The sequence below is a fragment of the Chlorocebus sabaeus genome, chromosome 26 (genome assembly GCF_047675955.1).
Source record: "Chlorocebus sabaeus isolate Y175 chromosome 26, mChlSab1.0.hap1, whole genome shotgun sequence".
Classification (NCBI taxonomy): Eukaryota; Metazoa; Chordata; class Mammalia; order Primates; family Cercopithecidae; genus Chlorocebus; species Chlorocebus sabaeus.
The window spans coordinates 17,402,005-17,416,248 of record NC_132929.1 but is presented as its reverse complement, the minus strand read 5'-3'; positions in this window follow the sequence as shown (position 1 = coordinate 17,416,248).

Here is a 14,244-nt window from a genome sequence, read left to right as displayed (position 1 = left end):
TTTTTGATGTCTTATTTTTCCCTCCTCTGGTTGATGAAATGCCAGGGTAAAAGGGATAACCAACAGGACTAAAGCACAAGTGCCACCCCAGTTATTCGGCAGAGTGTCCATTAAAGGTCCACCACAATACCGCCACACATCCACTCGGGGATGAACAAGAGCTGACTGATTGGTAAGCTCTTGAAAGTTCTTAAGCTCACTGCATCCCTTCAGATCTCCAAGGAATGCTAAGTTTCCTCCCTGTCATGAGAGACATGAAGTGAACTTAGTGTTAGGAGACGGAAGCTGGGTGACCCTCGGGGGCTGACCCACAGGGTGTGGAACTTTGGGATATAGCAGAGAGAGAGCTTGGCACGACTTGTTACCCCAGGCTGTAGAATCCTGGAAAAGAGCTACCATGCAGCCCATGCCCAGTCAACTGGAGGACCACCCTCGTGGAAAGCAGACAATCTGGGCCTCTGGCCTGCCATGTGCACAAGCATAACAATTGCTTTTGTTTAACATGAAGATGGAATATTTGATCCATTCCAACCAGGCATATACATCTTGGTATCCTGTCTGAATTGCTAAAGTTTGTTTTAAGTCTTTAACTTCTACCATTGCTATCTTGGCCTTGTCGTTAGATGGAGTAGGAACAATGGTTCCATTGTGAGAGGTTTTGGAAAAAGGTTTAGAGACAGGTTCAGATGGTGGGGGATCAAAGAAACACATTTCAAAGAATCCAGTAGGGTCTGTCCCTGAAACCTCAGTCCCCATACCATTAAACTGGCTGAAAGAAGGGAACTGGCTTAGAAAAGGGGGAGAACTTTGGGGGCTCGAAATAATAACCTGTATAGGGTTGCACTGGTTTAGCTGACAGTTAGGGGGGCTGTCCCTTCAGTAAAATGAATGTATGGTTTTAGGAAATTACAAAAACTGGTTGGGGCACTCCATCCTTGTTCTTTGGTGGGTCACAGAACATTGGACCAACTACAGCATAAAAGCTCTACATTGGTGGGGCAAGACTCCTGGTTGCCACTGGGGTCTTGATTGAAATCTCCCTGGATTAAATGGTCCCAATTCACTAATGCCCAGTCTGAGGACAGCCAGGAGGGCAGAGGTACTTTTCTGAAGTAGAGAGCTGTCTCTGACTTAACAAATCCCTACGGGGTATAACAAGGCAAGCATCAAATGCAATAGTTTGAGGTGAACTTGACTTGGTTACGTTAATAACTACACGGTCAGCAATAGAGCGAGGATAGAAGAAAGAGTAATAGAATAGATGAAAGAGAGTTAAATTCTTCTTAGCTTTAGTTTGGTAGGGTTTTCCCCTGGGACTATGGCCCACGATTCTGGAGGGGGCGGCGCTTTCTCGACTCGGGTGTGGTGAGTCCATCCTCTCTCTGCTGCGTGGACTGCGGTTTTAGTCGTGAGGAGCACTAAGTAAGGACCTTCCCAGGCTGGCTCAAGCTTTTCTTCTTTCTAGCTCTTAATGAGGACGTGATCCCCAGGCTGATGATGCATCCGGAACTCCAAGGGTGGCGCCCATGCTAAAAAACCTTTAGTTTTAAGAGAAGAGAAAGTAGAAGATAGACCAAGTATACAATTTTTAAGGAACTGGTCTTTTGTTTCAAAGGTAAGAATATCAGTAGTGGAGTGCAAATAAGGTCATCCATAGAGCATCTCATGAGGAGAAAGACCGATGTCTTTCCATGGTGCAGTTCAAATTCTCAGCAGGGTATAGGAAGACACTTGGTCCATGGCAACCGAATCTCTAAGACTAATTTGGTTAAGTTGTTCTTTCAAGTCTGATTCATTCTTTCTACTCTCCCTGATGAGGATGGGTGCCAGGGAGTATGGTGTTCCCATCTAATGTCTAATGTTTGGGATAGCTTTTTAATAACGTGTGAGGTGAAATGAAAGCCATTGTCTGAGTCAATATTTTCTATTAGTCTAAACCTAGGTACTATATTTTCAATTAGGGCATTAACTACATTATTGGCTGTCAGATTTGAAAAGGGGATAGCTTCGACCCAGTGAGTGAAGTGGTCTACTATCACTAATAAATATTTTAGACGGCCTATTGGAGGCATTTCTGTGTAATCAACTTGGATACTTTGGAATGGCCTTAAGCCCAGATTCCTTCTCTCGAGAGGTAATCTTTTTATAGTATGTCTATTAGTTTTCTTACATACTAAGCAACTATCTGTAACCTTTTTGGCCAGAGTATAAATTCCTCTACAACCATAAACTCTGGTTTACACATGGCCTGGGGCCCCCAATGTGTCCCCTGATATAGTTGGGATAAGACTTCCCTCATAAGGGATTTAGACAACATTTCTCTTTGGTCTGGCAGTATCCACTTTCCTTCCGAATGCTCTTTAGCGCCTATTTTTATTAGTTCCTCTTTTTCGGTGGAAGAAAAAATGGGGATTATGGTAGGAGGAGGCAGGTAGGGAGTTAAGTGAAAAATACGCATTTCAAAAGACACAGCAGCCTGCTTGGCTATGTGATCTGCTACGTTATTTCCTTGACTTTCAAAAGAAAGGTTTTTCTGGTGTCCGGGAACATGGACAATAGCTATTTCTTCCGGCAACTGAATATTATTCAATACTTGGGTGATCAGCTCCTTGTGAACAAGGTCTTGACCTTTCTATTAATCAGACTGAATGTCCATTGTGTCTTTTTCCCTCAATCACCCGGGAGGAACCATCTATGAATAAGTGCCGTCACATCGGGAAGGGGATTTCTCCTAGGTCTGGTCGAACCTTTGTATGGTAATCAATTAAATCTAAACATGTGTGTTCCCTCCATAGATTTGAATTCCCTGTTAGGAAACCTGCTGAGTTTAGTGAATTATCAGTGGTCAATGTTAAATCATCCTTTTCTAACAAAATGGCCTCATACTGTAAGATTCTCAAGTCAGTAAGCTATCTCCCTGCTCTCTGGTTTAAGATAGTTCTAACTTGCTGAGGTGTGCTTACTGTCAATTTTCCTCCAAAGGTTAACTTTCTGCTTTCCTCGACTAGTATTGCCGCAGCCGCGGTGGACTGGATGGATTGAGGCCATCCACAAGTGACTGGGTCTAAGACCTTTGATAGGAAGTCTGCAGGCTGCCGGCGGCCTCTGTGTTCTTGAGTCAGCACTCGTAAAGCTACCCCACTGTCCACATTAACAAAAAGGTGGAATGACTTTCCTAGTGAGGGTAAGGCTAAAACAGGGGCAGTTATGAGCCTTTCCTTCAGCTTCTCGACTTGATCAACTTCTTCAGAAGTCCACAGGAGATGGTTAGGCTTCTCCTGGGCAAGTTTTTGATGTAACAGTTTACTGTGCAGTGCATGAGAGTTAATCTATAAGCAGCAGTATCTGACTAACCCTAAAAATGTCCTGAGTTCTTGTTTAGTTTGAGGCAAGGGTAGGGACACAATTCTCTCGACTCATTCAGGCCCTATTCTTTGCTTGTCTGCGCTTATTAAGTGGCCTAAATATTTAACTTCGGGCTCTACATACTGAAGCTTTCTTTTTGAGACCTGTAGCCCCTCAAACTGCAGATAGCTAAGAATATGTGTAGAGAAGTCAGTTACCTTCTCTATATCTTCACCAGATATAAGAATGTCATATATGTACTGAAGAAAGCATATTTGTTCTGTATGACAACTTTTTCTAGTACCTGTTCTAAAATTTGGCCAAAAAGATTAGGGGAGTCTGTAAACCCTTGGGGCAAGACTGTCCATCGATATTGCTGTTTCTGCCCTGAGTGGCGATCCTCCCACTCAAAAGCAAATATATTTCAGCTATCTTCAGCCAGGGGACATACCCAAAAAGCATCCTTCAAATCTATTACAGTAAACCATTGATGATTATGTGGAATTTTGCTAAGAATGGTGTAAGGATTAGGGACAATGGAGTGGGTAGTCTGGGTTATTTGGTTGACAGCTCTAAGGGCCTCTACTAGCCAGCATGACCCATCTGATTTCTTGACTGGCAGTATTGGGGTGTTTGTTATAAGGGGACACAAAGGGCTCGAGAAGCCCATCCTTAATAAGGTCTTTAATTATAGGTTTTAACCCTATCCTACCTTCTAGGGAAATAGGGATTACTTCCTTCTTACTACTTCTCCCAGGGTTTTTAGCTTGATGTGGATTGGAGGGACTTGGAGTTTCCCTCGGTTTCCTTTTTCGGACCAGACATTAGGTTAATATATTTTTCATCTGCAGTGGTGAGTAGGTTTAATGAGGTGAGGAATCCTCTTGGGCTGACTTGCAGACCTATTCCCAACTTTAACATTAAATCTCTCCCTGGTAAATTAGTTCCTGCTTTGGGGATTAACAAGAACCGAATGTAAGTTGAGTGATCAAAATCTATCAATTTATCAAAAAGGTCTTGATAAGTTGGCCCTGTCTAGGCAGCAAGCAAGGTGAACCCCTTAGGTGGTTACATTACTGGAAAGGAGTCCCCGTCCAGATCCCAAGAGAGGGTTCCTGGATCTTGCACGAGAGAATTCAGAGTGAGATCATAAAGTGAGAACAAGTTTATTAGGAAAGTAAAGGAATAAAAGAATAGCTGCTCCAGAGACAGAACTGCCCCAAGGGCTTCTGGTTGCCCATTTTTAGGTTATTTCTTGATGATATGCTAAACATTTGGATTATTCATGCCTCTCCTTTTTAGACCATATAGGGTAACTTCTGATGTTGCCATAGCATTTGTAAGCTGTCATGGTGCTGGTGGGAGTGTAGCAGTGAGGATGACCAGAGGTTACTCTCATCGCCATATTAGTTTTGGTGGGTTTTAGCCAATTTCTTTACTACAACTTGTTTTATCAACAAGGTTTGGCTGGTCGCAGTGGCTCATGCCTGTAATCCCAGCACTTTGGGAGGCCGAGGCCGGAGGATCACCTGACGTCAGGAGTTCAAGACCAGCCTGGCCAACATGGTAAAACCCCGCCTCTACAAAAATACAAAAATTAGCCGGACCCAATGGTGGGTGCCTGTAATCCCAGCTACTCAGGAAGCTGAGGTGGGAGAATCTCTTGAACCCAGGAGGCGGAGGTTGCAGTGAGCCGAGATTGCGCCATTGCACTGCTGTCTGGGCAACTAAGTGACAGAGCGAGACTCCACGTCAAAAACAAAAAAACAAGGCATTTATGACCTGTATCTTGTGCCAACCTCCTATCTCATCCTGTGACTAAGAATGCCTTAGCTCACTGGGAATGCAGCCCAGCAGGTCTTAGATTTTTTTTTTTTTTTTTTTTTAAGACAGAGTCTCCCTCTGTCACCCAGGCTGGAGTGCAGTGGCACGATTTCGGCTCAGTACAACCTCTGCCTCCTGGGTTCAAGAGATTCTCCTGCCTCAGCCTCCCGACTAGTTGGGACCACAGGCGTGCACCACCATGCTTGGCTAATTTTTGTATTTTTAGTAGAGACGGGGTTTCACTATGTTGGCCAGGCTGGTCTTGAACTCTTGACCTCAGGTGATCTGCCCGCCTCGGCTTCCCAAAGTGCTGGAAGGCTGAGGCACAAGAATCGCTTGAACCCGGGAGGTGGAGGTTGCAGTGAGCCAAGATCATGCCACTGCACTCTGGCCTGGGCGACAGAGTGAGACTCTCTCAAAAAAAGAAAAGAAAAAAAAAATTTAAATAGTTTAAGGATCACATGTATTGTTTTCATCCATGTTACATGTTGATGTTATATACATTTCATTTTAATAAAGCCTTACTTCTGTCTACCTTAAAAAGAATATTGAGGGAAAGTTTGTTTGTTGAATGGTAATGATTACCAAACATTCTGTGGTTTCTGGCTTTAGGGATTCCCTCGGACTCTTCATCTTCGTTTTGCCCAGTGTGGGAAAAAGAAAGAAAGATCAGACTGTTACTGTGTCTATATAGAAAGAAGTAGATAGGTGGGGGTATAGCTCAGGGGTAGAGCATTTGACTGTAGAAAGAAATAGACATAAGAGACTCCATTTTGTTCTGTATTTGAGATGCTGTTAATCTGTGACCCTACCTCCATCCTTGTCCTTGCAAGAGACATGTGCTGTGGTGACTCAAGGTTTAACGGATTTTGGGCTGTGCAGGGTGTGCTTTGTTAAACAAGTGCCTGAAGGCAGTATGCTTGTGAAAAGTCAACCATTCTCTTAATCTCAAGTACCCAGGAACATTTACACTGCCAAAGGTCGCAGGGACCTCTGCCTAGGAAAGTTAGGTATTGTCCAAGGTTTCTCCCCATGTGATAGTCTGAAATATGGCCTCGTGGGAAGGGAAAGATCTGATCATCCCCCAGCCTGACACCCGTGAAGGGTCTGTGCTGAGGAGGACCAGTACAAGAGGAAAGAAGGCCTCTTGGCAGTTGAGATAGAGAAAAGCATCTGTCTCCTGCCCAGCCCTGGGAAATGGAACATCTCAGTGTAAAACACGATTGTATGTTCTGTTTACTGAGAAAGGAGAAAACCGCCTTAGGACGAAAGGTGGGACTTGCTGGCGCAATGCTGCTAAAAGGTTTATGGAGATGTTTGTATATACATATCAAGGCACAGCACTTTTCCTTAAACTTATGTCACAGAGATCTTTATTCATATGTCTTACTGCTGACCTTCTCCCTATGATGATCCTATTATCCTGCCACTTCCCTTTTTCTAAGATGGTAAAGATAATGATCAATAAATACTGAGGGAACTCAGAGACCGGTACCGGCCTGGGTCCCCCGGGCCCCCTTTTTCTTTCTGTGTACTTTGTCTCTGTGCCTCATTTCTTTTCTCAAGTCTCTCGTTCCACTTAACGAGAAACACCCACAGGTATGGAGGGGTAGGCCATTCCTTCAGCCCAGTAAGCATTTGCTGACTTTATTGGCATGTGGCATCCCACAGCTACCAGTCCCCCCCTAGGGCCTTTTCCATGCCGGTCACGTGGCCCCACCCACCTAGCTCTCATCTCCCTTCCAGGGCTCTTACTGTCTGTACAGTGTCTTAGCTTTCTTCTCTGTTTTTGCTTAGTTCTGTTGACAAACAGGCAACAGTTTAGTCGTTTCCAAGAGCGTGAGCCCCTAGCGCGTAAAAACGGGAGGCTCACGGTTCTTTGCTATTACTCTGAGCCAAGTCGATACTTGCGGAATTGTTTTACCACCAGAGGAGGCAAACTCAAAGACAGCTTTAACGAAAGAAGCGCGGGCATTCGGCGACGATGGAGTGTTCTCGGGCACCCTTGGGAGGATGGATCCCGTGGACCCGGAGCTGCCGGGCTCCCGCTTGGTGCGCGTCTGTCCCCCTCCCCGCCGGGGCCCCGAGCCCTCGGGCCGCCACCGCCTGTGCCCGCCGCCAGCCGCGCTCCTCCCCGCGGCCTGCAGTGCGCCGGCTCTGCCCGCAGCTGGGGCCCTTCCGCGCCGCGGACAAAGGGGCTGGTGTCCCGCCGGCCAGGCCAAGCCTTTTCTTGCCCGCCGCCGAGCGGCCTTGGCCAAGTCCCGGCGGGGAAAACCCGCTGGTGACCGCGCGTGTGACGCCCGCGTGTGGCCTCGCTCTCTAGTGGGCCGCAGAGCTGGGGATTCGTCCCGCGGACCCAGCCCGCCTAGCGCGAGCCTCTCTGGCCCGAGCCCGTGGGTAGAAAGGCCTGGGACACAGCTGCGTGTCCCACCAGGTGCCTCTGGGCTCGCTCGAGCTAAGTCCAGGCAGTCTTCTGATTTGGGGCGTGTGGCGTTTTAGAGGACCAAATGTAAAATTATTGTCTGCCTTTTGATGATCCAGAGGCTTCCCCAACTTCCCTGTGGCTTAGGGAGGGCCCAAAAGGCTTCTCTCCTTTGCTCTGCCCCAGGGAAAAATTGAGGAATTTGGAGGAAAGGGGAGGAGTGGTGGCTAAGATTTACTGAACTTTGGCCAATTGTCAGGAACTCTTCTAGGCACTTAGGTACTTTTAGTTAATTCTAAAAAGGCCTTGTGAAATAAATATTACTAGTGTTTTCCTCTGTGGGCCCTAGGCATTTACGTAATACTCTCACCATCCACTAAATCCCCAGTTATAAATTTTACTAGACCCCTCATTCCTTTACCCCCACACCCAATTAATGAATATTCATTGAGTGCCTACTAAGTGCGAAAGCACTGAGGGATACCATAATAAAAAAGACAGGTCTGCCGGGCGCGGTGGCTCACGCCTGTAATCCCAGCACTTTGGGAGGCCGAGGCGGGCGGATCACGAGGTCAGGAGATCGAGACCATCCTGGCTAACACGGTGAAACCCCGTCCCTACTAAAAATATTTTAAAAAATCAGCCGGGCGTGGTGTCGGGAGCCTGTAGTCTCAGCTACTCAGAAGGCTGAGGCAGGAGAATGGCATGAACCTGGGAGGCGGAGCTTGCAGTGAGCCGAGATCACGCCACTGCACTCCAGCATGGGCGACAGAGCGAGACTCCGTCTCAAAATAAAAAAAAAGGTCCCTGTGTGCACACAACTTATATGGAGAGGAAAGGGAAGGGGGAGAGATAATTTTTATTTTATTATTTTTTTTTGATATGGAGTCTCGCTCTGCAGCCCAGGCTGGAGTGCAGCGTCTCAATCTCAGCTCACTGCAAGCTCCACCTCCCGGGTTCACGGCCATTCTCCTGCCTCAGCCTCCTGAGCAGCTGGGACTACAGTTGTCCACCACCACGCCTGGCTAGTTTTTTTGTATTTTTAGTAGAGACGGGTTTTCACCGTGTTAGCCAGGATGGTCTCTATTTTCGGACCTCGAGATCCGCCCACCTCAGCCTCCCCAAGTGCTGGGATTACAGGCGTGAGCCACCGTGCCGGGCCAATAGTGTGTGTGTGTGTGCGCGCGCGCGCGCGCGCGCGCACGCACGCGTGACAGAGTCTGGCTCTGTCGCCCCGACTGGAGTGTAGTGGCGCAATCTCAGCTCCCTGCAACCTCCCGCCTCTCAGGTTCAAGCGATTCTCTTGCCTCAGCCTCCCGAGTAGCTGGAATTAGAGGCGCATGACACCACGTCCGACTAATTTTTGTGTTTTTAGTTGAGATGGGATTTCACCATGTTGGTCGGGCTCGTTTTGAACTCCTGACCTCAAGTGATCCGCCCAACTCGGCCTCCCGAGATAATTATTATAATTGCAAAACAGGAAGGAGAACCCCGAAGACAAATTCCACGGGTGCTGGGGGCAGCGGCTTCATAACCAAAGGAGTGCTGACCTGGTCTTCGTCAGGAAGGCTTGCACAGCTGTTGCAATACTCTGGGTGAGAGGGGAGCCTTCAGGATGCTGATGGCAGGGGAAGGACTTAGAGACAGAAAAGTCTATCCAGACTACTACCCCCTATCCTCTGGTCCTCAAAACCTCTCAGCTACCCCTACTTTCCCATTCGGGCAGTGGAAAGATGGAGGAATTGTGTAGATTCCTGGGTTTTCATCCCAATTGTGCCCCCCACCCCTTGCTTTGTGACACCATGAACAAATCATTCTTCTCTAAAGCCTTGGGAGACCTGCGTTCCTTTCGCGCCCCGCCTTGCCATAGTGTTCCTCAAACCTTGGGAGACCATTGCAAAAAAAAAATGTACAACAAACATATGGGAAAACAACATTATACATTCATAGTAATTCAATTAATGTAGCAGGGACACTGGCACATGGAATTGAGATGAACATTCTAGAAACCCAAATAGATATGGGAGTTTAGATAGATGAATGAGGCTACATAGAGAAATAGACATAGATTATTCAAGAAATGCTGGCTGGGTGTGGTGGCTTTTACACCTGTAATCCCAGCACTTTGAGAGGCCAAGGTGGGTTGATCACTTCAATCCAGAGTTCAAGACCAGCCTGGGCAACAAAGCAAGACTCCGTCTCTACAAAAACTTAAAAATTGAGCTGGGCGCGGTGGCTCACGCCTGTAATCCCAGCACTTTGGGAGGCTGAGGCAGGTGGATCACGAGGTCAGGAGATCAAAATCATCTTAGCTAACATGGTGAAACCCCGTCTCTACTAAAAATACAAAAAATTAGCTGGGCGTGGTGGCACACGCCTGTAGTCCCAGCTAATTGGGAGTGTGAGGCAGGAGAATCGCTTGAGCCTGGGAGGTGGAGGTTGCAGTGAGCCGAGATCGCGCCACTGCACTCCAGCCTGGGCGAAAGAGCAAGACTCCGTCTGAAAAAAAACAAACAAACTTAAAAATTAGCCAGGTAGAGGATCACTTCATTCCAGACCAGGCAGAAACAGAGCAAGACCCTGTATCAAAAAAAGAAAAAAGAAAAGAAAAGAAATGCTCATAAAATATAGATTGTTCAATAAATGGTGGTGTTGGGACAATAAAAAGGCATCTGGGAAAAATAACTTTGAATCTCTATATCACTTCTTATTCGACAATAAATTTGAGATAAATCAACATGAAATACTGAAAAATAAACTTTATTATTATTACTTTCTTTTTTGAGATTGAGTCTCACTCTTATCCAGGCTGGAGTGCAATGGCATGATCTCAGCTCACTGCAACTTCTACCTCCCCGGTTCAAGCGATTCTCCTACCTTAGCCTCCCAAGTAGCTGGGATTACAGGCGCCCACCAGCATGCCCAGCTAATTTTTTTTTTTTTTTTTTTTTTTTGAGATGGAGTCTCGCTTTCTCACCCAGGCTAGAGTGCAGTGGCACAGTCTTGGCTAACTGCAATCTGCCCCTCCCAGGTTCAAGTGATGATTGTCCTGCCTCAGCCTCCCGAGTAGCTAGGATTACACATGCCCGCCACCATGCCCTGCTAATTTTGTGTATTTTTAGTAGAGATGGGGTTTCACCATATTGGCCAGGCCGGTCTCAAACTCCTGACCTTGTGATCTGCCCTCCTCAGCCCCCCAAAGTGCTGGGATTACAGGCGTGAGCCACTATGCCCGGCCATTCTTATCTCTTTGAGACTCACTTTTCAAAACTGCTGTTGTTAGATGATTCTTATAAACATGTTGCTGAGGGAAAGAAGCCAAACACAAAGTAATCAAATCTACACGACTCCATTTATATACTTTCTTTTTTTTTTTTTTTTTTTTTTTTTTTTTTTTTTTTTTTTTGAGACGGAGTCTCCCTCTGTCGCCCAGGCTGGAGTGCAGTGGCCGGATCTCAGCTCACTGCAAGCTCCGCCTCCCGGGTTCCCGCCATTCTCCGGCCTCAGCCTCCCGAGTAGCTGGGACTACAGGCGCCCGCCACCTCGCCCGGCTAGTTTTTTGTATTTCTTAGTAGAGACAGGGTTTCACCGTGTTAGCCAGGATGGTCTCGATCTCCTGACCTCGTGATCCACCCATCTTGGCCTCCCAAAGTGCTGGGATTACAGGCTTGAGCCACCGCGCCCGGCCATTTATATACTTTCAAAAGGAGCTACACTGATCCATGGTGTTAGAGGTCAGGATAGAGGTTACCTGTGGGGAGTAGGGAGGAGGCAGAGATTGGGGCAGGTCCCAAGGGTTGCTTCTGGGTTGCTGTTAATGCTGTTTCTTTCTTTTTTTTTCTTTTTTTGAGACAGAGTCTCGCTCTGTCACCCAGGCTGGAGTGCAGTGGTGCAATCTCGGCTCACTGCAAACTCTGCCTCCCAGATTCACGCCATTCTCCTGCCTCAGCCTCCTGAGTAACTGGGACTACAGGTGGCTTCCGCCACCACGCCCAGCTAATTTTTTTTATTTTTAGTAGAGACAGGGGTTTCTCCATGTTGGCCAGGATGGTCTCGATCTCCTGACCTCGTGATCCACCTGCCTCGGCCTCCCAAAGTGCTGGGATTACAGGCGTGAGCCACCGCGCCCGGCCAATGCTGTTTCTTAATCTGGATGCTGGCTATTTGGATCTGTTTGCGAAAAAATCCCTATTGATCCAGAGTCTCTTTTTTTCTTTTTCTTTTTTTTTTTTTGAGATGGAAAATCCCAAAGTGCTGGGATTATAGGCATGAGCCACCACGCCTTTTTTTTTTTTTTTTTTTTTTTTTTTGAGATGGACTCTCGCTCCATCACCCAGGCTGGAGTACAGTGGTGCCATCTCAGCTCACTGCAACTTCTGCCTCCCGGGTTCAAGCAATTCTCTGTCTCAGCCTCCCAAGTAGCTGGGATTACAGGCGCCTGCCACTGCTCCTGGCAAGTTTTTGTATTTTTTAGTGGAGATGGGGTTTCGCTATGTTGGCCAGGCTGGTCTTGAACCCCTGACCTCAGGTGATCCACCCACCTCCGCCTCACAAAGTGCTGGGATTACGGGTGTCAGCCACCGTGCCCAGCCAATAGTGAAGGTATTTTCAATCAATAATTTCCAGATGTTCTCTCACAGGTAATCGCTACCTGCAGTGAAAGCTAATCACAGCAGGAAAGATTCTGAAAGCTGCCTGCCTGGACATTTTTTCAGGTCTCTTGATCTACGTGGGAACCAGAATTTGGAGTACCAGCAACAGGCTTTTCAGGATATTTGCTTTCAGAAGCAGCCGCCCTATTCCCCTGCCCTCAGCCAGAAGCAGCACAATACCTGTGGCCCTCCCAGTCTCCCCACACTCCTCACTAGCATGGGCGTGGTTCCTGCGCCTCCTGCTGCATCTCCCATGAACTTGCTCTAAAAGCTTCTTTTTTGTGGTTTGGTTTTGTTTCTGAGACAGTCTTAATCTGTCATCCAGGCTGAAGTTCAGTGGCAAGATCTCAGCTTACTGCAACCTCCTCCTCCCAGGTTCAAGTGATTCTCATGCCTCAGCCACATAGTAGCCGAGATAACAAACCTGCGCCACCAAGCCTGGCTAAATTTTTTTGAATTTTTAGTTGAGATGGGGTTTCATGTTGCCCAGGCTGGTCTCGAACTCCTAGCCTGAAGTGGTCCACCCGCCTCAGCCTCCCAAAGTGCTGGGATTACAAGCTGGGCATGGTGTCTCACCCTGTTATCACAGCGCTTTGGGAGTCTAAGGCAGGCAGATCACTTGAGGTCGGGAGTTAGAGACCAGCCTGGCCAACATGGTGAAACCCTGTCTCTGCAAAAAATTAGCCAGACACAGTGGCTTGTGCCTGTAGTCCAAACTACTTGGGAGGCCAAGGTAGGAGACTCGATTAAACCTGGGAGGCAGAGGTTACAGTGAACTGAGATCACACCACTGTACTCTAGCCTGGGCGACAGAGAGACTTGAGACTCCGTCTTTTTTTTTTTTTTTTTTTTTTTGAGACGGAGTCTAGCTTCTGTCGCCCAGGCTGGAGTGCAGTGGCCGGATCTCAGCTCACTGCAAGCTCCGCCTCCCGGGTTTACGCCATTCTCCTGCCTCAGCCTCCCGAGTAGCTGGGACTACAGGCGCCGCCACCACGCCCGGCTAGTTTTTTTTTTTTTGTATTTTTTAGTAGAGACGGGGTTTCACCGTGTTAGCCAGGATGGTCTCGATCTCCTGACCTCGTGATCCACCCGTCTCGGCCTCCCAAAGTGCTGGGATTACAGGCTTGAGCCACCGTGCCCGGCCGAGACTCCGTCTTAAAAAAAAAAAAAAAAAAACGTGCCACTGTGCCCAGCTCAGTATTTGCATCTTCAAAAGATCAATGGTGATTATCTCTAGGTGGTGGTAGTATAGGTAACTGGCACCTTTTATTATTTTTTGCATTTTTATTTTTTATATATTGAGACAGAGTCTCGCTGTCACCTAGGCTGCTGCAACCTCCGCCTCCTGAGTTCAAGCAATTCTCCTGCCTCAGCCTCCTGAGTAGCTGGGATTATAGACACACGTCACCATGCCCAGCTAATTTTTGTATTTTTAGGAGAGACAGGGTGTCACCATGTTGGCCAGGCTGGTCTTGAACTCCTGACCTCGTGATCCGCCCACCCAGGCCTCCTAAAGTGCTGGGATTACAGGCGTGAGCCACCACGCCCAGTCGATTTTTTGCATGTTTTTAACTGCCCACAGTGACTCTGTATTATCTTCAGTATAATAAAATTCACTGGGGTCCTGTATCTAATTACAAAAGCATTTTGTGCTCAATGCAGAAAACCTGGAAAGCACAAACAGGAAAGTCACCTTAATCCCATCATTTAAAGATAACAGCTGTTAACATTTTGGTATATGTCTTTCCAGACTTTTCTCTATGTAAAAATGTTTCATCTTTGTGATCTCAAAAAAAGTAAACATTTAAGAGACAAAGCTGGGGCCAGGTGTGGTGGCTCAGGCCTGTAATTAGCACTTTGGGAGGCCAACACAGCCAGATCACTTGAAGTCATGAGTTTGAGACCACCCTGGCCAACATGGCGAAACCCCATCTCTACTAAAAATACAAAAATTACCTGGGTATGGTAGTGCGCCCCTATAATCCCAGCTACTCAGGCACA